At 53.3% G+C, this 24,903-nt stretch overlaps 1 long non-coding RNA gene and 1 pseudogene across 8 annotated transcripts; one reads left to right on the top strand and one right to left on the bottom strand.

Annotated features, from left to right (window-relative positions):
* Positions 1–255: 255 nt before the first annotated feature.
* On the bottom strand, positions 256–5,912 carry LOC149128087 (small ribosomal subunit protein RACK1 pseudogene; annotated as a pseudogene).
* Positions 5,913–8,116: 2,204 nt separating this feature from the next.
* Positions 8,117–24,093, top strand: LOC149128086 (uncharacterized). 8 transcript variants are annotated; one of them, XR_016229331.1, is made up of 5 exons: positions 12,688–13,164; positions 14,110–14,433; positions 15,843–16,013; positions 23,363–23,665; positions 23,871–24,093. It is a non-coding gene; the product is annotated as an uncharacterized LOC149128086 (long non-coding RNA). The 8 variants fall into 8 exon arrangements; XR_016229330.1 differs by lacking the exon at positions 12,688–13,164 and adding an exon at positions 13,179–13,398; XR_016229332.1 differs by lacking the exons at positions 12,688–13,164; positions 15,843–16,013 and adding an exon at positions 13,179–13,398.
* The last annotated feature ends 810 nt before the right edge of the window (positions 24,094–24,903 follow it).

Genomic DNA, 24,903 nt, shown 5'->3' with positions numbered 1-24,903 from the left:
TAGTTATCTTGGAATTCCATTTTCTACAGACATTGATGCATGATACACTGACCTGTCCTCTCCCCATCGCCCCTGCTCCTGCCCCTGCCCCAGCGAGAGCCTGACCTGCATTTGCCCCAGAGTGATTTCCACTCCTGGGAGTCTGGGGGTTGGGAGGGTGAGTCCGGGGGCATAACTGCTGAGGCATTTCAGGGAGCGGGATGGCTCAGGGCTGCCCTGGTTGATGGCTGTTCATTTCTCTGGCTTTTTAGGGTCATCCTTTTTCACTTGCTGAGATCCTGCTTTGGAGACTTAAATGCAATGGGAGATGTGGTCACCTGACCTTTGGGGAATGTGTCCAGCGAGAACAGTCCTGAAGCCCAGCACAGCTGGTGGTACAGCTCCTGGGGAGAGTGGCCAAGACCCTGTGACCAGCAGCCGCAAGCAAGGGGAGCCACTTACTTGGAGACTCTGGGGCCAGGAGAGGAAACCCGGGGACCTTTTTGCAAGAGGCAGAAGCTGCTAGGCGGCCCTGCTGGCTTGTGCTGGTGAAGCCCCGTTTTCTGGCACCGAGCAATAGGATGGGCAGGTCCGAGGGGAGCTTTCTCCAGCGCCACTCAGGGACGTGGAGCCAAGGACCTCTGGGTCTTTCCCATCTCACGATTCCTTGAAGCAGCACGCTAGGGGAGAGCGGCAGCAGATTTGCTCAAAAGTCCTTCCTTATTTTAAAAAATATGTATGTGTTTATTTGAAAGGTGGAGTGACAGAGTGAATGAGAGAGAGAGAGAACCAATCTTGCATCTGTTGGTTCACACCCCAGATAATCATAACAATCATGTTTGGGTCAGGCTGAAGCCAGGAGATCTGGAACGCCATCCAGGTCTCCCACATGGGCGGCAGGGGCCCAGACACTTGGGCCATCTTCTGCTGCCTTCCCAGGCACGTGAGTAGGAAGCAGGATAGGAGGCAGAGCAGCCAGGACTAGAACTGGCACTCGGGTACGGGGTGCTGGTATTGCCGGCACTGCTTTAACCCCCTTTACCGCCAATCTTTGCTTACTTGCTTACTTGAAGGAATTCTTGGAGGCGTTCCTATGGTGCCTGCAGGTGGGAAGAGCTCATCTTTCTAGGGCTCTGACAGCACCGCCTGTCTCGCTGCCGCAACTGCAAGGCTCTGCTGCTACAGCAGTGGGCGCTGTCTAGCAGCAGATACTGAGATGGTGCTTGGGGGGTGGGAGCTTTGTTAGGGCGCGCACCTGTGTAGGTCAGGTGCACAGGCAGGGCTGGGCAGAGGGAGGGGCTCCATGCTGGGGTGCAGCCTGGCCAAACCAGCACCAGGGGCATGTCCAGCTCGTCAGTGTTCATGGATGGGCTGAAGTGACCAGGTGTTCGGGTCCCCCCTCCTCCAGGTCTGGAGCTGGGTATGTGCGGGGTCTTGGCAAGGCTGTTGTCTGCCAGCCCTGTGAGGGGCAGTTGAGTTGGCACACCCCAGAGAGCCCCTCAGTCCACTTGCCAGCCCTGCTGCCATGTATGCAAACAGACCTGGCTCGCTTTGCACAACTCTGGCAGGCAGTCAGGGAAGGGTGCCACAGAGGCTGCTGCACCCAGCGTGGGGGACTGGGTCTCTCCAGAGGTGCTGAGCTGCTGCAGGCCCACACAGACATGAGGACGTGCGTGGGCCTGAGGGTGGACTGTGCCATGCGGGGCTCCTCTCTCGGGGTGCGTGGATGCTGGGGCCACCTCAGCCTCTAGCCCAGGGTGGCTGGTGGTTGCCCTTTCTAGGGGTGATGTCCACTTCATTCCAGCGTCTTTTTTTTTTTTTGACAGGCAGAGTGGACAGTGAGAGAGAGAGACAGAGAGCCTCCAATGGCCGCTGCGGCCGGGCACCGCACTGATCTGAAGGCAGGAGCCAGGTACTTCTGGTCTCCCATGGGGTGCAGGGCCCAAGCACCTGGGCCATCCTCCACTGCACTCCCTGGCCACAGCAGAGAGCTGGCCTGGAAGAGGGGCAACCGGGACAGAATCCGGCGCCCCGACCAGGACTAGAACCCGCTGTGCTGGCGCCGCAATGCAGAGGATTAGCCTAGTGAGCCGTGGCGGCGGCGATTCCAGCGTCTTGCCACAAACCAGGTGTCCTTTAGCTGCAGGTGAGGCCCACGTGTGGCTCAGAGGTTTTGGCAGGTGGTCCCCTTGCGGTACTGTGCCCACCACCCCAGCTCCCCCTGCTTGCTGCACTCCAGTCTTGGTCCCCTTTCAGATTTGCTGGCCCTGGCACAGGCCACACTCATCATGGGATGCGGCCTCTGCTATGTGGCTCTCACCCCCCTGCCCTGCAAACTCGGGTGTGTGACACTGTAGCCCCTCCCAGAGGGCACTCAAGACCTCACCAGCCAGGCGACAGCACTTCCCGCCCAGCCCTGTTCTGGAGGAAGATCAGACAGAGTCCTGAAGGTTCATGGTCCCTTGGTGAACAGAGCTTCCTTTTATTGTCTCCAGCTGTACTGGCTACAACTGCTAGAAGGCGCCACCTTTTCCTAGTGGTTCCCGATGTGATGAGCAAATCCTGTTTCTTTCGTTCATTCTGCTCATCATTTCGTCTGCACATCTAAGAGTCTCAGCACGTCATAGCCGCGGAAGGCCCTGTGTTGCACACAGGACACTGCATCCACGTGCCCACCCCTGGTTAAGGCAGAGACATCGAAGGCCCTGGTGCTTCCTGCTCTGCAAACTTCTCTGCTGGATCCCGGAAGTAGCTGAGGAGCGCCATACCGAATTCCCGACCAGCATTTCTTTGCTTTCCTTTGCAGTGCACCTCTTGTTCTGTATGCTGTTTGCTTAGGCTAGTTTTGCCTTTTTGTTTCTTTGAAAGGCAGAGAGCCGGGCAGACACAGAGTTCTGTGCACTGGCTCACTCCCTCAAATGCCTGCAACAGCCAGGGCTGCGCCGGGAAGAAACCAGGAACTGCGAATTCTGTCCAGGCCTCCCACATGGTCGCAGGGCCCCAACCACTTGTGCCATTACCAGCTGCTTCCCAGGGTATGGAATCGGGAGAGCAGCCAGGCGCTCTTCACATGGGTGAAGCATCTTAACCGCTGTGCCCAACGCCTGCCCCTTGAGCCAGTTTTAAAATGGACTCTGCTGTTTGATTCTACTTGTCACCTGTTACTGTGTTTTTGTTTTTTTTTTATTCTTTTATTTTTTTTTTATTTTTTGACAGGCAGAGTGGACAGTGAGAGAGAGAGACAGAGAGAAAGGTCTTCCTTTGAAGTTGGTTCACCCTCCAATGGCCGCCGCAGCCGGCACGCTGCGGCCAGCGCACCGCGCTGATCTGAAGCCAGGAGCCAGGTGCTTCTCCTGGTCTCCCATGCGGGTGCAGGGCCCAAGCACTGGGGCCATCCTCCACTGTACTCCCGGGCCACAGCAGAGAGCTGGCCTGGAAGAGGGGCAACTGGGACAAAATCTGGTGCTCCGACCGGGACTAGAACCTGGTGTGCCGGCGCCGCAGGTGGAGGATTAGCCTAGTGAGCCGCGGCGCCAGCCTACTGTGTTTTTGAGATCCAGCCCTGCTATCAAGAAAAGCAGCCTGGGGTGTTACCTGCACCCGGCTCCTGCCTTCTGGTCACCTTTCCCGTCACCCTGGGGCTTTGGGCTGGTTTGTCAGCAGGCCCGCTGGAGACTTCCTTTCTTCCTTTGCCTCATCCTCATCATTCTCTCCTTGTCACCTCTTTTGCGTCTTAACGCTCTAACCTCCCACCCTATACATGCACACACCCACGCGTGCACCCGTGCACAGCGGTTCTGGAGACAAAAGCCTTGGAGGTTAATGTTGGTGAGCAAGCATTTTGCTTTGCTGGAATGCGGACCCCAGGACAGGATGAGTTTTTGTTTCCTGCTTTAGGAAAGTGAAGCCTGGTGGTTTCTTACTGCACTGGGCTTGGTGGGCAATGCTTTGCCAAGTTGAATGAGCACCAGAATTACCCGGGAGTGGGGGTGGAGTTGTTAATTAGGCAGAGTTCCAAACCCTATTCTCTAGGGCCTCAGAACCGGAGGACCTGGGTTGGGCCCAGAATTCTGCATTCTAACACACCTTTCTTTCCTCCCCCAGCAATTCTGATGCACACTGTCCCCCTAGGAACCCTTTTGACAGACACTGGCCTCTGGCCCCACCAGAATCATATGCTTGAATCTGCATTAGGGACTGAAGTTATGGCAAGGGCTGTCTGCAGAGAGAGGGGTCAGACAGGCTCCAGGCCTGGCGTCCAAAAGCTTGCCCCCACTGTTTGCACACACAGTCGGAAGAAGGAGCTGATGCATGCGGCAGGCACAAGAAGAAATGGCTCGGCAGCAGCCTGGGACCAGCAGCCTCCAAGGCTGGGTCGGAAGCAGGGGAGCAGCAGCAGCTCTGGCTGGGGCCCCACTCCTGTTCTTTACAGGGAGAGGAGTCCACACTGGGCACCTGTGGGACAGCGGTCTTGGCCAGGGGCTACAGTGAAGTCGTCAGACACAGTTGTTGGGAAGAAGCCATGTGGGTCACTGAGACGTGTTGGCAGGACCACCCAGCTCGGCTTCTGATGAAATGAAAGCAAACACTTGGAGCCAAAGGCGGTAGCAAGGTTCTGGGAGGTGCAGGGTGATCCCAGGACACCCTTGTCGGTGATTGATGGAGTTGGGGGCGTTGCACTCGAGTGGCTGCACATCGCTGCTGGCACTACCAGTTGTGGCTTCAGTTCATCCACAGTGAGCCTGCCCTCCAAGTCCCGGATCTTGAAGCTGGACCTGTAGTGATACACTGCCAGTAGTGGCCAGGGCTAAAGCACACTAGGGGGTGTCGCCACTGTCTAGAGTTAAAGGTGTTCGAGGGGCCGGCACTTGTGGTGTAGTGGGTATAGTTGCTGCTTGCAGTGCCGGCATCCCATATGGGCACTGGTTTGAGACCCAGCTGCTCCACTTCCAATCCAGCTCTCTGCTGTGGCCTGGGAGGGCAGTGGAAGATGGCCCAGATGCTTGGGCGCTTGCACCTGTGTGGGAGACCTAGCGGAAACCCCTGGCTCCTGGCTTTGGGTTGGTGCAGCTCTGGCCATTGTGACCGTTTGGGGAGTGAACCACAGATGGAAAACCTCTTGCTCTCTGCCCCTGCCTCTCTGAACTCTGCCTTTCAAATAAATAAATAAATAAATTTTTAAAATGTTTTACTCATGGAGATCCCATGGCAAGGCTTGGCCACCCTTGCCCCCAGGAGCACAGAGGGACCGATGGGGAGAGACGGTCACAGCGTTCAGAGGGCCTGCGTGGCTTCTGTAGTTAGTCTTCAGCTGGCAGTTAGCAGCCAGCTCACCCCACACGGGGCACGATGACAGGCTCGCTGCTGCCGGGTGGGAAGTGAACACAGGATGCCCGCTGCAGCGGCTCTCATCCTCGACGCTGTGTTTGCGCTCACCCAGGGTGTTCTGTGACTTGATGGTCTTATTTCGGACGCCAGAGACAGCCTGGCCACTGTCAGAAAGGACCACAGTCGGCACATCCCTCACGGGGGTGCCCGCAGTGAGCACCCAGGCGCAGGGTTCCACCGCAGGAGGCTGAGAGGGTGCATTGGCCAGCACCACAGTGGGAGTGACCCCAAAGAGAACACCATGGGATGCCATAGTTGGTCCCACTCTTGGTCAGCTTCCGAGTGCTGTGGTCTTATCTTATGCCTGGGAACTGAGGGGTAGTCACCAGCATTGATGAATGGGTACATACGATTCATTGATGAATGGGTACACACCGTGTATGTATCACCAGACGTGATACATACATACATACGACAGAATGTTTTCCAGCCCTACAATGAAAAGAAGTTCTGCCATACGGGGTGAACCTGGGGCCTTCACAGTAGGTGAAATAAGCCAAGCACAGAAGGTCAACTCCTGCATGATTCCACGACACTAGGCACATAGGGCAGTCCGATTCATCGAGGCAGAGAGTAGAGCGGTGGTGCCAGGGACAGGGGCCTGGGGAGAATGGGGAGTGAGAGCTTACTGGGGATGGGGTGTCAGTGTGCAGGTGGAAGGTGGTGATGGTGGCACAGCAGGGTGAAGGGACTCGGCGCCACCGAGCAATGTGCCAAAGCAAAACCGGTAAGATGGAGCAAGTGTATCTGTATGGAGAGAGGATGAGAGAAGTGACACCCAGAAGTGCTCAAGGGGGCAGGCCTTGTGGTGCAGCAGGTTAAGCTTTCGCTTGGGATGCCTGCCGTTGCATATCCATCCCATAATGGACTGTCTGGTTCCAGCCCCTGCACCTTTGCTTCCAATCCAGCTCCCTGCTAATGCATCCTGGAAGGCAGCAGACGATGGTCCAAGTACTTTGGCCCCTGCTACCCACATGTGAAACCAGGGTGGAGTTCCTGGCTCCTGGCTTCAGCTTGGCCCAGTCCTGACTGTTGCGGGCTTTTGGGAAGTGAACCAGGAAGATCTCTCTCCCTCTCTGTCACTTTGCCTTTCAAATAAATGAATCTTAAAAAAACAAACAAACAAAAAACACCCAAACCTATTTACTGAAAATGTTGCCCAATACAGTATCTCAGAATATAATTATTGATGATATAGTCAACGGACTTATGAATAGTTAATTCTTTGTACTAATTTTTTTATTAAAAAAGGTAAAGGGGAACTTTTGAATTGATAATGCTTAAACTATCAATTGTCTTGTTCACAACCAAAGTTTTTTTTAAAACACTTGTATTTATTTATTAGAGAAAAAGAATACAAACTTCTATTTGCTGGTTCACTCTGCAAATGCCTGCAACAGCCTCATACTGGGGCAAAAGTCAGGAGCCAGGAACTCAATCCAGGTGTCTTCTGTGGGTGGCAGAAACCCAGAAACTTGAGTTATCTCTGCTGCCACCTAGGGTCTGCATCAGCAGAAAGCTGAAGTCAAAAGCAGGAGCCGGAAACCAAACCTAGGGACTCCAACGTGGGACGCGGGTGTCTTGACCACGAGGCAAAATGCCTGTTCCCGAGTTTTATGTGTGCGTGTATTTAAATATTTATTTATTTATTTATTTGAAAGTAAGAATATATATAGAGAGGGAGAGACACAGATAGAGGTTTTCCATCTGCTTGTTCATTCTCCAAGTGAACAAGTGGCAGCAATGTCCAGAGCTGAGCCAGGCTGAATCTAGGAGCTTCAACTGTTGGGCCATCTTCTGTTGCTTTTCCCAGCCATCAATAGGGAGCTGGATAAGAAGTAAAGCAGCCAGAACATGAACTGGCGCTGATATGGGGTGCCAATATTGCAGATAGCAGCTTTACCTGCTATGCCACATTGCTGGCCCCTAAAGTTATAGATATTTTTATGTATTTCAAAGATTGAGAGACAGAGAGGAAGAGATCTTCCATTCACTGGTTCCATTCCCCAAATGCCTGCAACAGCTGGGACTAGCTCAGACCAGAGCCAAGAGCCAGAGAAACAAAGGTCTCAAAGCAGGTCTCCCTGTGAATGTCAGGGATCCAAATCCTGGACCCATCACCTGCTGCTTTCCAGGGTGCACTTTAGCAGGAGGCTGGAATAGAAAGCAGAACTGGCACTCACGCAGGAAGCCCCAGCAGTGCCTTCACCACTATGCCAAGCACCCACCCCAAAGTCATTTTTAATAATATTTTCTATGGAAGAAACCATCCTTAGGGATCCCCAGACTCTCACTGAGCACAGAACAGTAGCATAGGTAAGTGAGGCTCTAGGGCTCTAAGGCAATGGCAGAATGGGTGGGGAGGGGCACACACAGCAGGTGTCCCCGAGTACCATCAATCAAGTTATAGATCAGGGTTGGGGGGCATCGCTGTGAGTGTCCACACAGAAACTGAGCGCTCAGTAGCTGAGCTGATGCTCAGACACCAGGGTGGGTGGTGGTGGAAATGCTGTGTGCATGGAGAGGACGTGGGAGAGGTGTGGACAGGGGAGTGACCTTGACCAAGGATGTAACTCAGTAGTGCAAGCACTCAGGGTGGCGGAGCCTGGGATGGCAGGGTTTGCTCCCCAGTGTAACTGCAGTCGCAGCATTCCTCGCCACACCCCCAACACACACACCAGGGCTTTTCAGGGCCTGGAGTGCATCTGTCCAGGAAAGAGGCTATGAGCCTTGGCCCAGGCATGGTTGGGGGAGAGCTAACAAGAGGTCTGAGATCACATGCGATGCCAGCGACTGGGGCCAGCAGGTTTCCTGTGAGCAGGTTCCTGGGGCAAGGGGGTGGGGGAGAATAGAGGGCGCTCTAGATGTCTCAGGAGAGCTGCTGGTCAAGGAGGCCCAGGGGATGACTCTGGGGCAGTGGCCAGCCCTGCCCATGTCTGGGCAGCAGGATGTCCCGGGAAATCAGTCTCCCTCTGCTTCCAGCCTCTGGGGAGGCCGGCAGTGTGGGTGTGAATGGGAAGAAGCGACTCTGTTAGCTTTGTCTTGTCCTACAGTGTATTTTGATCTTTCACTCCCCCATGCTGGTTTCATCCCAGCTGTGAATGGCACCCCTGTCCGTCATTGGCTAGTGAAGAACAGGTGCATCACTAGTTAATGACCTCTCAGGCCAGAGCTGCTCCCAAGGAGGTGGGGCATGGAGGCTCTATCAGTCTTGGATCCCTGCTGCTGCTGGGAGAGTGGATGCAGCCACAATTAGGAGGGGGTCCCTCTTCCTTCAGGTGGACCCCTCGTCTCATGGCTGGAAGTGAAGCCCCCAGCCCGGCCTGGCTGCTGGACCCCAGGAGAAGTGACTACATAGGGGCTGCCCAGGCTCCAGGTGCACAGAGAGCCCGGCCTCCTGCCCATTGCTCTGAGGCTGCTGTCTGGAAAAAGGTGGCACCTGGTTGTGCCAGTGTGGGAGGGGGCTCACACCCTCAAAGTGCATACCAGCACCTGTTCAGAGGCCGGGTGGACGCCGTCAACCAAGGAGATAAAGGGGAGGGTGGGCTCCGTGGGCTGTTTGCTAGATAAGGGAGGCGGTGAGCGGGCAGTGAGGCTGAGAAAACAGGGGCTTCCTGTCCTTCCTGGGAAGCCATCTCCCGCCGGACTCTGGCCATGCGTAGCGGCGGACGGTGTCTGAGGCAGCCGCCCCAAGGCCAACTCCGGCTGGTGCCGCCACCAAGCCCTTAACTAGGGGGCGAGAGACAGCCTGCCTCTCCCCCAGACGAGTTTCCAGTATTTTCTACAAATCAACTGACACTTCTGGAGCCCAGCAAGGTACAATGGGCTCATTGCAGGAAACGTGCCATCCGTGGGGGGAGGCTGGCCACGCCTCAGGCCGTGGACCGTGCTGCAGGGCACAGGTGAGTCGGAGCCGCTGGCAGAGGGGCACGAAGCCTACACTGTCCACTGTCGTCAGCATCCCAGGACTTTGGCCCGAGAAGAAGTCAGCAAACTGGCCCACGGCCAGGACGAGCGTGTCCTTTCCGGGGCTGTCTTCTGTCTTTGCTCCCAAACTCCCGGAAACCCAGCGGGAAGAGAGGACGCGGCAGCCCTGGCGGTCCTCTGCGCGGGAGATGGGTTGGGCTGGGAGGCATGGTTCTTGACCTTTTGAGGAGCTCAGAGCTGGCGGGGCTGCTCCGTGGTGGGGTGTGGTCTTGGGGGTGGGCCTGGCACTGGATCTCTGCTTGTCTCTTATCCTGGATGGAGTCATTTCTCATATCTGGGTGACCTGGGAGAGCCGAGCTCCAGGCCCATCCTCGGGGCCCAATCGCAGGACCCAGGGAAGGTGGAGAGCCCCGCCATGACTAGAGTGGCCTGTCTGAGGCCTGCAGTCAGGGGAACACACAGCAGCGTTCCTCGGTTTTGGCTGAGGGTGGGACTTACCTGAGGGCTTTTACAAATATTCAGGCCTGGGACCCACCTCCACAGATTTCCACTTGAGTAGCTTTGGTTGGGTCCTGACTCCTGACCTGAAGTCCGAGCTAAACCTCCCAGACTGTCACTCCCCCTCTTCGTGGAGGAACGACACAGGACCCTGCGTTGTTCTTTTGTCTGCTCGGCCCCCCCCGGGTTTGCTGCTGGTTCTTCCTGGGTTGGCTGCCATCCCTCCACCTCCGTGGAGGGGCGGGCCCCCTGCCACCTTCCCCACTTCCGCAGGGGAGCGGCACACCGCCGGCCGGCTCTCTCGGGGGCTGCACAGGTGTTCCCCTTAGATGTTCCTGGTGCATGTTGTCTCTCTCCTCCTTTATAGTCCTCTTCCACCAATCCCAACTCGGCTGCCCACACGCCGAGTACGCTGCTCTCCTCCAATCAGGAGCAGGTCCTACAGTTTATTGGTTGAACTGGAGGCAGCTGTGTAGAAGCTGTTTCCCTTCTCAGCGCCATATTGTGGGAGAGCAGATGCATAGAATAAGTCTTAATTCCAGTAACTTAGTCTAGTCCGAGTTGCTCCCAGTTGCTCCCCACACCAGACAGTCCTGGTTTTGCCCCAGTAACACCTGGCTTAGCCAGCGGGGGTCTCCATCTGGGGCTGAACCCACATCCGTACAGGATTCTGGCTGCGGCTGTGCCTTAGACACAGGACACAGGAGAGGGCTGCTCGTGGTGCATCTCTGGCAGGCCTGCATTTAGACGCTGTGGAGTGGGGAATGGATGTCTCTACTGTGGTTGCCTTCTGGCTCTGGCTATATCCGGGACCTAGAGACCCCGAGCAAAGTCACGGCCTGCTGCCTGCTGGGTTTCCCTGAGGGCTGCTCTGTGAGCCATGAGCTCCAGAGGCTGAGGGTATCTGCAGGGCGTGGGCACACGAGCAGCAGCAGTCACGGTTCTGAGTCCTCACAGAGGACACACGAGATGTCCTGGCTCGGACTTGCCTGTGTACCTCTGCTCTGAGATGAAGTGAGGCAAGCCCCTGGAGTGATTAGGAACATGAGTGGTGAGAAAGGTGGCCTAGGCACGAAGTCAGGCCTGTGTAGACAGGGAAAGCTTCCAGGGGAGCTGAGACTTCAGTGTGGAAGAAGCAAGCTTAGGGCATAAGGAGGGTCTTCAGCTGAGGCTGGCGGAGAGGTTGAAAGAGGGGAGGGCTAGGCTGGCACGGTGGCTCACTTGGTTAATTCTCCGCCTGCGGCACCGGCATCCCATATGGGCACCGGGTTCTAGTCCTGGCTGCTCCTCTTCCAGTCCAGCTCTCTGCTGTGGCCTGGGAGGGCAGTGGAGGATGGCCCAAGTGCTTGGGCCCCTGCACCTTATGGGAGACCTGGAAGAATCACCCGGCTCCTGGCTTCAGATCAGCGCAATGCCGGCCGTAGCGGCCATTTGGGGGGTGAACCAGCGGGAGGAAGACCTTTCACTCTGTCTTCCTCTTTCTGTCTATAACTCTGTCAAATAAAAGAAAGAAAGGAGAAGAGGGCTCCTTACAAACTCAGATTGGCTGTCAGGATCCATGAGGGAGAAGGTACAGGCGCACTGGCTTTCAAACAAGTCTGCTGCCCTGGGCGTCTGTGGGTGGGCGGGAGCGAGGGGATTATGTGGTCCAGTGTCGCACACTGCTGGTTGAGTCAGTTTCCCGGAAAAGCGTCAGCACTGTCCCAGCAGCCCGTTAGACGTGTAGACGCTCAGGAACATCTCTAGAGCCACAGAATTAGACACGCTGCGGTGGGGCCCAGCTCTCACGAGTCTTCCAGGGCTCAGATGCTCTGTCAGGTTGGAGAGCTATTGCCCTTCTCTGCATCCATGCTACTGAGTAGATTCTGACATCAGAAGCAAGTTGACGTCAGAGGCAAGAGTGCAATATGAGGCGGCATCGCGGCTCACTTGGCTAATCCTCTGCCTGCGGCGCTGGCACCCCGGGGTTCTAATCCCGGTTGGGGTGCCGGTTCTGTCCCTGTTGCTCCTCTTCCAGTCCAGCTCTCTGCTGTGGCCTGGGAGGGCAGTGGATGATGGCCCAAGTGCTTGGGCCCTGCACCCACATGGGAGACCAGGAGGAAGCACCTGGCTCCTGGCTTCAGATCAGTGCAGCGTGCCGGCCATAGCGGCCATTTGGGGGGTGAACCAACGGAAGGAAGACCTTTCTCTCTGTCTCTCTCTCTCACTGTCTAACTCTGCCTGTCAAGAAAAAAAAAAAAGAATGCAATATGAGAGTTAAATATACTTGTATTCAGCTTATGTTGGGTTGAAGCCTCTCCCTGTAGCTCCCCCAACTGGGGCTGTGGATTTAGGATTACTGACCTGTGTCCTGACCCAGTGGCACAATATCAACTACTTGACACACTCTCATTCATGTACCCAAGGAACATTTATCCAGAAGCTACCATTTACGAGGCACCGTTCTAACACCCAGGAAGGTAGCAATGAGCACAATCAAAGTATGGTTTCCATGCAGCTTATGTTCTACAGGGGGTGATGGTTCATTGATAGAACTACTAGGTTTGTTTTAGAAAAGCATATACTTATTTGGGAGACGAGACAGAGAGAGAGCACACACTCCCCTCTGTTCTCCTCAAATGCCCATGAAGGCCAGGGCTGGGTGGGGCGCCAGATCTCTCACACGTGTGGCAGGAGCCCAATCACTTGAGCCATCACTGCTGCCTCCCAGGGTTTGCATGAGCAGGAGGCTGGAGTCAGGTACTGAACGCAGACGCTCTGATATAGGATGTAGGTGTCTTGTTTTGTTTTGAAGATTTATTTATGTTAAAGGAAGAGTGAAGTGGAGGTGAATGGGCGGGGGGGCAGAGAAAGAGAAAGGTCTTCCATTTGCTGGTCCATTCTCCAAATGGCCACAACAGCCAGGGTGGGCCAGGCTGAAGTCAGGAGCCAGGAACTCCATCTTGGTATCCCTCATAGGTGCCTGGGGGGCCCAGGTGCTTGGGACATCTGCTGCCTTCCCAGGCATATTAGAAGAAAGCTGAATTGGGAGTAGTAAGGGCTCGAAGCAGCATTCTAGTACAGGATGGGACGCCAGCATTGCAAGCAGTGGGTTAACTCATGTGCTGCAGCACTTGCCCAGATGCAGGGGTCTTAACCAAACATCTTAACCATGAGACCAAATACCTACCCCAAGAAACCTTCGTGTTTGAGTGCTGGGAAGAAAAGCGTGAGAAAGTGATGGGCGTTGAAGGCAACTTTTGACCGTGGTTGCAGAAGAATGCCCTGAGCTGACGTTTGAGCAGAAAGTTGGCAGAGAGGAGGGGAAAAGCCACGTGAAGAACGGCGGGAGAGCCTTCAGGGGAGCGGGAACAGCAGCTGCCAAGGCCCGAGGTAGGAACGAGCTTCACATGAGTTTAAGAACAGACAGAAGATAGTATAGCCAGAGAGGCCTGGGCAGGAGGAGAGAGGCAGGCCGGAGGGTGCAGGAGGCCACGGCCAGGTCCTGGGCAGTCTTGCACATCTGCCCAGGTGTCTGTGAGGAGGAGAAAAGCTTTGTTTCTCCGACTGCCCTTCTAGATTCTCCAGCTGTCTCTGGCCCGAGACAGATCAACAAAAGAAAAGCAGGTATTTATTAATGTGTGCATCTGGTACGGGGGAAGCTGTCGGGGATGAGTAGCCCGGGGGTGGTCAGGGCATTTGTTTAAATGCCAACAAAGAGAGTTTGGGTTTCTGGGCAGGGGGTGCCCAGGAAAGGTATGGCAAACCAGAGTTGCTTAGTGCGGTTTGTCTCACAGATCTAGCTGGTTAAGTACCTTCTCTGTTGAGAGGAGTTAGGAATTCTTCCTTTTCCCTGGAGAGGCACTCTCTATATAAACAGATTTCCTTTATAAATACAAATCTAATTTATGAAAGAGAAACATACCCCAAACCTGGATGTTTTCCTGTGTCTGGTGGTTCTCAGTGGCCTTTAGCTCAAAATAATCCATATGCCAATGAGGCATATTTTGGGATTGCTTATTGTGGTACCCTGCAGGTGTTTTGAGTGATGGGCCAGCTACTGGGAGTGATGTGAGTGATGTGAGATCTCTTTGAACAGAAATCACTCTATGGGATGGAGCATTCTATAAAAGTAGAGGCAGGGAGATGGACAAGAAGGTAACAGAAGAATCTGGGTTGGAGGTACAGTAGTCGGAGTGGGGGTGAGAAACAGCTGGATCCTAGATGTTTTGAAAGAGGAATCAACAGGATGTGCTAATGGGTTAACTCAGAGGCAGAAAAGCCAACAGTAACTGAGGCCGACAGTCACTTCTTGATTTTGCCTGTCCGTCTCACCAGATTCACGTGTCTGAGGACGGGTGCCTTGTGTACCCCCGGGAACCAGCAAGTTACTCGGCAGTAGCATGCGGCTGTGGAGTGACTCTTACCTGCCCTTGGAGCATCTTCTGTTCAGGACCTTCAGGAAATACAAGAGTAAACTCAGCTGAATAATTACTTAGGACTTTACAGTGAGGGAGGGCTGTGAGTGGGGGAAGGATCTTAAAGACCGCCCGTGAGGTCTTTGTTCCTCTGTTTGCATCAGTGGAGATCCAGTGGGCTGATGAGTATCAGACAGTCCCCCCTGGGTGCTATCTTGGAAGACTGGTGTCTACAGGAACATGGGTAAATTTCTCCTTATCTTTTGACCCACTCACTCTCTTACTCCCCTGCCAAAATATTCTGTTGTAGATTCCTGTGAGCTTAAGTTGTTCATTCCCCCCGCCCCCCCCTCCCAGAGCCCATATTCTGAAGTTGATGGTTAAGGGCTGGTGGGAGACCAGGAAGCTAGTTCTGCACTAGGTAAGTAAGTGCTGTGTGCGCACTGCGTGTTGGGAGAGTGGGAGTCCCTTCACTGAAGTCCTTCCACCCAACAGGTGGGAGAGCACCGTGGTAAACCCCATGGTGAGTGTCCTGACTGGGCCATTCCGTGTCTGAGGGGCACTCGGCAGGCTGTCCCTTTCCCAGCTTCCCAGAGTAGAAATCTACCTGGTGACTTTTTAATAAGTCACCACTATTTATCTGTGGCTGTGACCTGTGCGGGAACACTGCACTTGTGTAGCTGCGGGGACTTCTGTTGGAAGTTTCTCATTCCCTGACTTGCTGCGCCTCAGCAGGCTGGAATGAACCAGTTTCACAGTGCAGCAGGCTGTTCCGGGGGCAGTGGGAACATCACGGCAGAGCTGCACAAATGCCTAATGTATGCTTGACCATATCTGTCTCCTTCCTTTATTTATTTTCATTTTATTTGAAAGGGGGTGGGGAGAGAGAGAGAGAGAGAGAGAGAGAGAGATCCTATAACCCACTGGTTTACTCTCCAAATGCCTGCAATAGCCAGGGTTGGGCCCGTTCAAAGTTAAAAACCTGAAACTAAATCTGGGTCTCCCACTGGGGTGGCAGAGACCCAAATACTTGGGTGGTCACCTGCTGGGCAAGGCCAAAGCTGGAAGGTGGAAGTTCAGTCTGGGTCTTCATGTGGTTGGTAGGGACCCAAATACTTGAGCCATCACCTGCTGCCTCCCAGGGTGTGCATTAGCAGGAAGCTGGTTCAGAAGCAGGGGAGCCAGGACTCAAACCAAGCACTCCAAAGCAGGAGCAGGCATCCCAAGCAGCCTTTTAACCACTGCGCCAAATCCTTGCACCTCTCCCTCCCTTCTTTGGTCACTGTCCCCAGCTCTGAACTCAAGAACTAGGTGACCTCTTCCCCTCCCCGAGGTTGGAGGGCAGGGACCCATGGGGAGGAGGAGAGCCCCCGTCTCAGCCACAGCTGCTAGAGGAAGCTGCTGACCAGAGCTGCTGAGTGAGGGAAGTCTTCTTGTTGGTTCATCAATGAACAGCTGAGCTTCTGTGATCTGAGGACTTTTCATTTCAAGTAAAGACGTCAAGCCCATCAGAAGCGCGTGGCCCGGGGAAGCTGGTGAAGGAATCTGACCCTCCCGAGCGGAGGACGGTTGGTCAGGTGGCTCCCCAGGTTCCTCCCAGATCTGCCATGCCGGTGTTTTTCTTCCAAAATGAAAACAAACCTTTCCTCGCAGGAGAAAGAGTGAAGGCCAGTGGAGACCCCACAAATGAAGACTCTGCTGCCTTCAGACACTGTACTGATAACCCCTCAAGCTTCTTGACGTTTGTGGTGGGAGCTACATTTTCCAGGCGAGGCAGCAGAGGCTAAGAGGGAAGGAAGCCAGGCCCACACACAGCCTTCTAAGGTATTGTGGTTACATGCAGAGTCTGGGGCCAGACAGCCGAGGTTCAAGTGTGGCTTCTGTGGCTGTCCAGACACGTGGCGGTGGGGGTGTCCTTGTTGTTGCCCCGGCAGGTTGTGGGACCAACTTAGTTATAGACAGTGTATTGAGCAGCAGTACTTTGGCAAAGATGTGAGCTAAGTAAGCACCATGTAGGCACAGCAGGCTAAGCTGTTGCCTGTGGTACCAGCAGTCTGTTTCGAAGCACCTATTCGAGTTCCAGTTACTTCACTTCCCATCCAGCTCCCTGCTAATGCCCACACCCTAGGAAGGCTGTGGATGATGGCCCAAGTACTTGGGCCTCTGCCACCTACTGGGAGACCTGGATGGAGTTCCTGACTCCTGGCTTCAGCCTGGCCCAGACCTGGCTATTGCAGGCATTTGGGGAGTGAACCAGCAGGTGGAAGATTTTTGTCTCTCTGTCATTCCCTCTCTGCCTTCCAAATGAACAAGTGAATGAACAAATAAATCTTTCAAAACATAATAACATTTTCATCAAAATCCAAATTAAACTTGAAATACTATAGCAATCTGTTTGTGTTAGGAAGCAAATCTGATTTCTCTTTCCTTTCCTGGTTGCCCAAAGTAGACACAACAACGTATTCCTTAACTTGTGGACCAGGCTTTGCTCTAGTGTCCCGCATCGTCCAGGAGGCAGATTTCAGAGGTGGAGAGGGCCCAGTACTTTCCAAGCTCATGAGTTGTGTTTAGGACCCGAATCCCCTAAGCCATCTGTTACCTGATGGCAGAAAAGAATATTGAGGTCCCAGAACATGGTCTTTGTGTTCTGGAAACTGGCAAAAACATTTCTGATCCGGATTTCAAACTGCGTACTGTCCCAACTTTACAGCAGCACAAACTCAATACATTTTTGGAGTCCTGAATGGACGCTTTTGCATTATTGCTTCTGGGCAGCCATATTACTCCAGGGCCGCTATCAGAGCCGTCCCCAAGTCCGGTTGAACTTAAATACAAGCCATAGGCACAGGCTTTATGTCTGTTGGCAGCTAAAATCCTAAAGGGGCTGTGGGACTGAGGCATCTCTGGCCAGCGCTGCTGTTGGGGTCCCCCCTCCCTCTCCCAGTGACGGCTAAGTGGGACCCCTCAACAGGTCTGTAAGCGGTGGCTCCGCCAAGGGTGAAAGTCTGCAGGAGGCGCAGCACAGACTGGACTAAGGAGCTCTGTGCTGTTCAGCTCTCCTGTTCTAGTGGCATGGTTGGCAGGCCCTGGTGGCATCGTGTTTCCTGCCGGTGCACAGGTGCGTGTGTCACACTCACTCGTGCGTGGCTTCGGGCCCTTTCCCAGGCAGGACACTGCTCTCTGCGTGCTGATTTGCTGGCCTAGTTTTTTTTTGGGGGGGGGGGGCAGGGGCAGTGGGTGCAGTCAGCCTGGGATGCAGGTGATGAGGCTGTAGTCCCAGATGAGCACCTCATGGAGTTTGGACAGAAACCACACACACACACACACACACACACACACCACCCCACCACCACCAATTCTGAGTTTGTTTTCTTTGCTCCACAAAGTCCACGTGTGAGTTTAAACTGGTTGTCGTTCTAAAAGTCTCCCACTCACCGAGACCTGACCCACTAGGAATATCTTTACTACTGCCACGCGTGCATGGTTGCTGGGTCTCTGAGCTGGTTTATGAGCAGTCCTGGGGAGGGCACACAAGCCGCTGGGGGTGGTCCAGAGCCCCCTCTCTGGTCCCACAGTCCTCATCTCTTCAGGGTTCTGCTGTAATGGACATCAGGAATGCAGCAACCCTGGCCCTCCTCAGCGTTCCCCCTCCTCATACACGGAGAGCTGGCACAACTTGTTTAACCTCTCCGTTCCTCAGTTTCTTCCTATAGAATGGGAGTAACAGTATCCACCCCGTAAAGTTGCTGGAGATTAAATGAGTCGATACAGGGTCTACAGAGCAGAACATGGCATGTACAACCAGCTCCAGAGTGGTGGTGGTTTCCATAAGATACTGCCTGTAGGGCATGTAGACTGCAATGTGTCTTTTGGAAACCAGCACCAGACATGCCAGGAGCCAAAGCAAATGGCTCTCAGACCCAGACATCCCCCTGCTGGAAATACGAGAAATGTGCAGCTTGGAGAAAACGCGTAGAAACATATTTATCAGGCTTATCTTGAGAGCCTAAGAAGATCAAATAAATTAGGGGAACCTCTACCTGAGTCCCTCTTTTGTTGTCACTAAAAGACTATCGAAATGCAAATCTTTAAAAAGACACAAAGCTGTCTGCCTATCACCTTATGTCATCTATGTGGCCATGTGGTACACAGTCGTGAACACCCTGTGTGAGACAGTGGGATATGGGGGCTGTGGCACTGTGCGTCTTCCTTGTCCTTTCATAACTGAGAACTGAAGACAATCAAATAAAACCCTAAGTGGGAACGAAAGACAAAGTTCTCTACTCTTCAAAATTATTTATTATTTGAGAGTCAGAGATATTGAGATAGTGGCACAGAGAGACCTCCCACCTGCTGGCTTGCTCCCCAAATGCCTGAACACGCAGGACTGGGCCAGGCTGAAGCCAGGATCCGGGAACTCCATCCTGGTCTCCTACATGGATGGCAGGGACCCAACTACTTGGGCCACCCTCTGCTGCCTCACAGGGTGTGTAACGGCAGGGGGCTGGCCTGGAGAGAAGACGGGACTTGAACCCAGGCACTGAGATATGGGATGCTGTGTAAACTGCCTGCCCCAGGGCCTTTATGTTTTTAGCAGGAAGAGCTGGCTGGACTTTAACAATTGATAACTGAGTGTTCACTTAGATTTTCTCTAAAATTTGTTGCCTTTAACTTGTGTTCTGGAAGCAGGTGTTTGTTGGGAAAAAGACAATCCTAACAGAGAAAAGCAACAGCTGTCTACCTAACGCTGTCGTTCATGGGTCTCTCATGACAACATTCCCTGGTGTTGCCAGTCGAGGGCAGTCTCTAGAATCAGTTAGGACGTGCTGAGTCTTGACCAGTATCCTGGAGAGTGACTGGTGTCATTCAGGATGTGTTAGGATTCAGTTTTTCCATCTGGGAAAACAAAAAGTCAGGTTCATTCCTATTATAGTCCAGGTACCAATAAGGCGGGGGAGGGGGGGCATAAAATGTTAAAACTGGAGTGTCCAACAAGATCTTGACACAATTTTCCCTGCCTTCGTCCTTGACAGATGAAGCACCTGGCCACACCACGAGCTGGGGCCAGGGCCATTGTGTCCTAGGAAGAGGGACAAGAGTAAGCATCTTGTGCTAAGAGGGGTCGACTTACACAGACATGAGCTAACACTATTTACTTAATGGAAAAAACTCTTGAATTTAAATTAGATGAATTAAGCTAGATTGGCGCAAAAGTCTAAACTACAGTTTCATAGTTTATTGTATCCTGCATTCTAAAATATTGCTGTGACTGTCATGTATGTTTTCTGGCCACACTTGTGGTCTCAGGTGGCGAGTGTGCTGGACTCCCTGTCTTCCCAGATCCTTGTCAAGGGTATCCCTTCCTGGAAGGAATGGATGGGTCTCTTGGCTTCTGGTGGGCAGTGGGGTGTACCATGCTTGGAGGGCCAGGATCAAGTAAACTGGGCCAAGTCCCTTAGCGTGAGTCCGTGTCATTGTCCAGGCAGTGCAGGCCCCTTCTCCTTGTGGAAGAGTTTGCTTGTCCCCCAACCCAAGGAAGGGCTGCCTAGTCACTTGCCCATCCATAGAATGGATCTTACTGCGCTTCGTCTGTGTATGATGCATTAGGGATTCAGTGGCAAACCCACTGCCAAAGCCTTTCCCCCATGGACTTCACTGTCTACCTGGGAGACAGAAAAGAGAAACCGCAGGGTACATTTGTTGCTGTGTTCTGCAGAGGAAACTCCAAGAAGGGATAAATGGAGGAAGGTGGGATTGTGTCTATAAAAGGTAGTGCAGGAAAGCCTTCCTGAGAAGACACTTGGAGGGGAGCCATGCGGCCATCGGGGATGGGTTCCAGATGGTGTTGAGGACTGAGGCAGGGCTGTGCCTGGGTTGTTCAAGGAACAGCATGGAGACGAGCAAGGGGAAGGGCAGTAGACGAGCCTGTGGCAGAGCCTGGGGGTGGTGACAGAAGGGGCTGGATAGTGAGACTGATCAGAACAGCAGTTTGTTCTGTTTCTAGGTGTGAGCAAGTGTGACACTGGCCTGGAGCTCTGTGGTGACAGAGCAGACTGTGTCAGCAGAGGTGGCGCTTACCCATGTCACTGTCAAAAAGCAGCATGCGGACCACGGCCTCCCGCAGCTCGGGCACTGCCCCTTGGGAGCCTACGGGCTGTGGGGCTCTCCTCCCTACCTGGACCCTGTCAGGGCCGGGTTGAGCTCTCATTCTGATGCCTCTGGTCACAAACACCACAGGGAGGAGGTTCAAGGCCAGGAACTGTTCTAGGACTTGGAAGGCATTGTACAATAAGTTGCTATGGGAATCTTTGTCATTCTGATTTCTCTTTTGCAACCATCAGCTTTGGAGTGCTCCCCTAGGATGCCATTCCTGACTCAGATCAAAGTAGATGTGCGCAGGAACTCACTCAAGCATCCAGTTGTTCCCCCAAAGCTCCCTTGTGACCCTGGCTTTTTTCTTCAGCCCAAAGACTGCACTGGGTAAGGGCTTGCACTAGGAGGTCGGCGGATGTGAACTCCTGGGCAGGCCTAGCATAGAGCAACTGGTAACAACTCAGCCTTTTTTTTTTTTTAAGAACTTGCTGCGAAGTACAGTTAGCTCTGAAATGGCATAAGCTGTCTGGTGCTGCCACAGGCAGATCAAGAGACATGACTTCTGTTTCCCATCTTGCTACCTTGCTTTGTGACCTTGGTGGCTGAGTCTCACACATCCCTAGGAAGCAAAGGATTAAGCCAGAGGGTGAAGGCTTCCTCCAGACCTTTGAATGCTGGCTGCTGAGACGCCAGTGATGATGCCATTCACTACACAGCCTTTCCCCCCGCCCTCAGAAGCAGCTGGGGCATCTTGTGATGCTATGTGCCAGTTCTTTGGGGGGGTTTCTTCCTTAGTTTTTGTATTTCAAGACAAGACTGAGTTTGCCATCAATAGGGGCTATGAACCTCCTGGGAACTGACAGCTAGTGATTTTTCCATGTTTTACCCTGTTCTTCTGCCACCCCCCCCCCCCAGGTGTGCAGAGAAGCAGGGACAAAAGTGAAGGCAAGACAGGCTCTGTTCAGGAATCCAGCTCCAGTGGGTTTTGCCCTAGACATGGCTTCTAGATGGTATGCCAGCTTGTTCTAGTCCTTTTGAGCCTACAGTAAGCTACACAGTGAGAGGAATTACTCAGGAACCCAGCGGGTCATCGTGTTTCTCTGGGGAAGTGGTCTCAAACTTCACAGTTTGCTTTTATTTATTTATTTTTAACATTTTTTTGAAAGATTTATTTATTTATTTGAAAGTCAGAGTTACACAGAGAGAAAAGGAGAGGCAGAGAAAGAGAGAGAGAGAGAGAGAGAGAGAGAGAGAAAGAGAGAGGTCTTCCATCTTCTGGTGCATTCCTCATTGGCCGCAACGGCCAGAGCTGTGCTGATCCGAAGCCAGGAGCCAGGAGCTTCTTCCAGGTCTCCCACATGGGTGCAGGGGCCCAAGGACTAGAACCATCTTCCACTGCTTTCTCAGGCCATAGCAGAGAGCTGGACTGGAAGTGGAGCAGCCGGGACTCAAATGGCTGCTCATATGGGATGCCGGCACTAAAGGTGGTGGCCTTACTTGCTACGCCACAGTGCAGGCCCCACACAGTTTATTTTTAAAGATTTTTAAACATTTATTTGAAAGTCAGAGCTACACATAGAAGGAGCGGCAGAAAGAGAGAGAGAGAGAGAGAGAGAGAGAGAGAGAGAGAGAGGTCTTCCATCCGCTGGCCCCCACCGTTTATTTTTAAAAATAAATAATTTCGGCGGGCACCGTGGCTCACTAGGCTAATCCTATGCCTGCGGCACCGGCACCCCAGGTTCTTGTCACAGTTAGGGCGCCAGATTGTGTCCTGGTTGCTCCTCTTCCAGTCCAGCTCTCTGATGTGGCCCGGGAGTGCAGTGGAGGATGGCCCAAGTGCTTGGGCCCTGCACCCGCATGGGAGACCAGGAGAAGCACCTGGCTCCTGGCTTCAGATCGGCGCAGTGCAGCGGCCGTAGCAGCATTTGGGGGAGTGACCCAACAGAAGGAAGACCTTTCTCTCTCTCTCTCTCACTGTCTAACTATGCCTGTCAAATAAATAAATAAATGATTTCTGCTGTGCAAAAAATGGGAGACTTCATCATTAGCTCTTTGGATACTTGGATCCTGCATCACAAAGGGACATGGGCATTTTCTAAAGTTAACTTCATGCATATGCATTGCATTCCTGGGTGGGGGGGTGTACAGTGAGTGCATGGAAAAGGTGGTGAGATATCTGTACATTACCAAATCCATTCTGCTCCAACTTTGGCTTCGGATTTTGATAAAATGTTAGCAATGAATTCACTGGCTTATTTTCCCAAAACCCATGTATGTGTGGTTGCCTAACAAGATAGGGACAGGGATATAAGTGTATAAATCTCTGGGGCCAGCACTGTGTGGAGCTGGTTAAACTGCTGCTTGCAATGCTGGCAGCCCATAGAGGAGCACTTTTTTTTTTAATTTTTTTTATTTGACAGATAGAGACAGAGAGAAAGGTCTTCCTTCTGTTGGTTTACCCCCCAAATGGCCGCTATGGCCAGCGCACTGCGGCAATCTGAAGCCAGAAGCCAGGTGCTTCCTTCTGGTCTCCCATGCGGGTGCAGGTGTCCACGTACTTGGGCCATCCTCCACTGCCCTCCTGAGCCACAGCAGAGAGCTAGCCTGGAAGAGGAGCAATGGGGACTAGAACCAGCGCTCATATGGGATGCCGGCACCGCAGGCGGAGGACCAACCCAGTGAGCCACGGCACCGGCCCCTTGGAGGAGCACTGGTTTGAATTCTACCTAATCACGTCTGATCCAGCGCCCTGCTGATGCACCTGGGAAAGCAGTAGAGGATGGCCCAAGTGCTTGTGTTCCTGTCACCCACGTGGGAGACCTGGATGGAGTTCTCGGATCCTGACTTCAGCCTGGCCCAGCCCAGCCATTGTGGCCATTTGGGGAGTGAACCAGTGGATGGAAAATCTCTTTTTCTCTGTGGTTCCCTGTCACGCTGCCTTTCAAACAAACAAACCAACCAACCAATCTTTAAAAAAAAGAGTATAAATCTCTGAAGGTGCTTTTCTGAGCCCCTCAGGTAAGGAAAGATGAGCCTGCCCCTTGGTTCTCTTTTTAAAGCTCTGTTGCGTTGTGTTTCAGGACTTGGGTTACCCTTTAACCACCTGGACCTGCAGCCTGGAGTTGCCCGTGTTGGTTATGGGGCCTCGGGTGGCTCGTGACTATCACCTGCATTACGAATGCCAAGTTCTCTGCGTCAGTGTGTGGCCTCACAGGAGCACCTTGCTTTCACGGATTCCGCAAACACTCTCTGTTCAACCCCTGCCCGCCGGAGCTCTGCACCAAGATTCCAGATGGTGCCTGTGGCAGGGAGGTTCACCAAGGCTGGGAACTGCACGTGTGGGCGGAGCAGCCGGAGAGGCTCTGGTGCCTCTGATGACGGAGGTTGGGAGAGAGGACCACCTTGTCCCCCTGTGGGAGCTGAAAACGCTCATGCCTGCAAGTCCCACAGACACTGGGGACTTGGGAAGGACAAGCTTGATTTCAGTCCTGGGTGTCACCCCATTCCCTCTGGTCACAGTGTGTGTGGTTCCTTACCCTCTGCATCCTGGGTCCTGTACTCCGCCTGTGACACCTGCATCCTATACAGGTGCTGGTTCGAGTCCCAGCTGCTCCACTTCTGATTCAGCTCCCTGCTAATGGCCTGGGAAAGCAGTGGAAGATGGCCCACATGCTCCACATGGGAGACCTGTAAGAAGCTCTTTGGCCTGGCCCAGCCCCAGCCATTGTGGACATCTGGATGTGAACCAATGGATGGAAGATCTCCCTGTCTCTCCCTCTCTCTTTATAACCCTGACTTCCAAATAAATAAATAAATCTTAACAAAAAAAAAAAAGAAAAAGAAAAAGAAAGACTGAGCCTGTGATCCTCACAGGGGGCTGATGGACTCTGGGGACCCAGACACTTCGGGTGCTGGGTCCAGTCCTCAGGAGCTGCCCTGGGGAGCAGGAGGCCCCTGGGAGCCACTTGCAGAGTTGCCTGGGTGCAGTGGTGGACACTCTGAGAGACTGTTGACATGCCTCGGAAGTCATGCTTCTCCGTGGCACTTTTTCCCCTTTTAGGTTGGGTAGGGGATAAGAGACTCTTGTTCTTGATTTTTTTTTCCTTCATCCTCAGTTGGATTTTATTGGATTAGGAATTTGTATTTATGGACAGATTCTGCCTTCTGGCCTTATTTTGCTTTGGCCACTGTCCAAGCTGGGCTGCTATAACAGCCCTACAGCTTGACCCTAATAAGACACATTTTTGCATATTATATATTTTAAAATGCTGTGGATCATCTTTTAAAAAGCCTACACCTGCACAGTGTCCACAGCAGCATGGAGATGGACATTTTGTGCAGTGCCTGGCTTGATGCCAAGGCTCCTGCTCTCGGCACCCTGGGAAGCAACGGTGCTGGCTCAAGTACTTGGGTCCCTTCCACCCACATCAGGGACCTGGCCTGAGTTCCCAGCTCCTGGCTTTGGCCTGGCTTTGGCAGGTATTTGGGGAGAGAACCAGGGCAGGGGGGGCTCTCTCTCCTCTTTCTCTCACATTACATATATGATTTTTAAAATGTATTCCCTTACAGTTCAAACTGTGGCCAGAACAAGGTGTGAGCAGGGTTTTAGGGACGAATCCAT

The sequence above is a fragment of the Oryctolagus cuniculus genome, chromosome 2, assembly GCF_051225735.1.
Source record: "Oryctolagus cuniculus isolate XC-2025 breed Fujian yellow rabbit chromosome 2, ASM5122573v1, whole genome shotgun sequence".
Classification (NCBI taxonomy): Eukaryota; Metazoa; Chordata; class Mammalia; order Lagomorpha; family Leporidae; genus Oryctolagus; species Oryctolagus cuniculus.
Note: the sequence above shows the minus strand (reverse complement) of the source record. Positions and strands in the feature narration are given on the sequence as shown.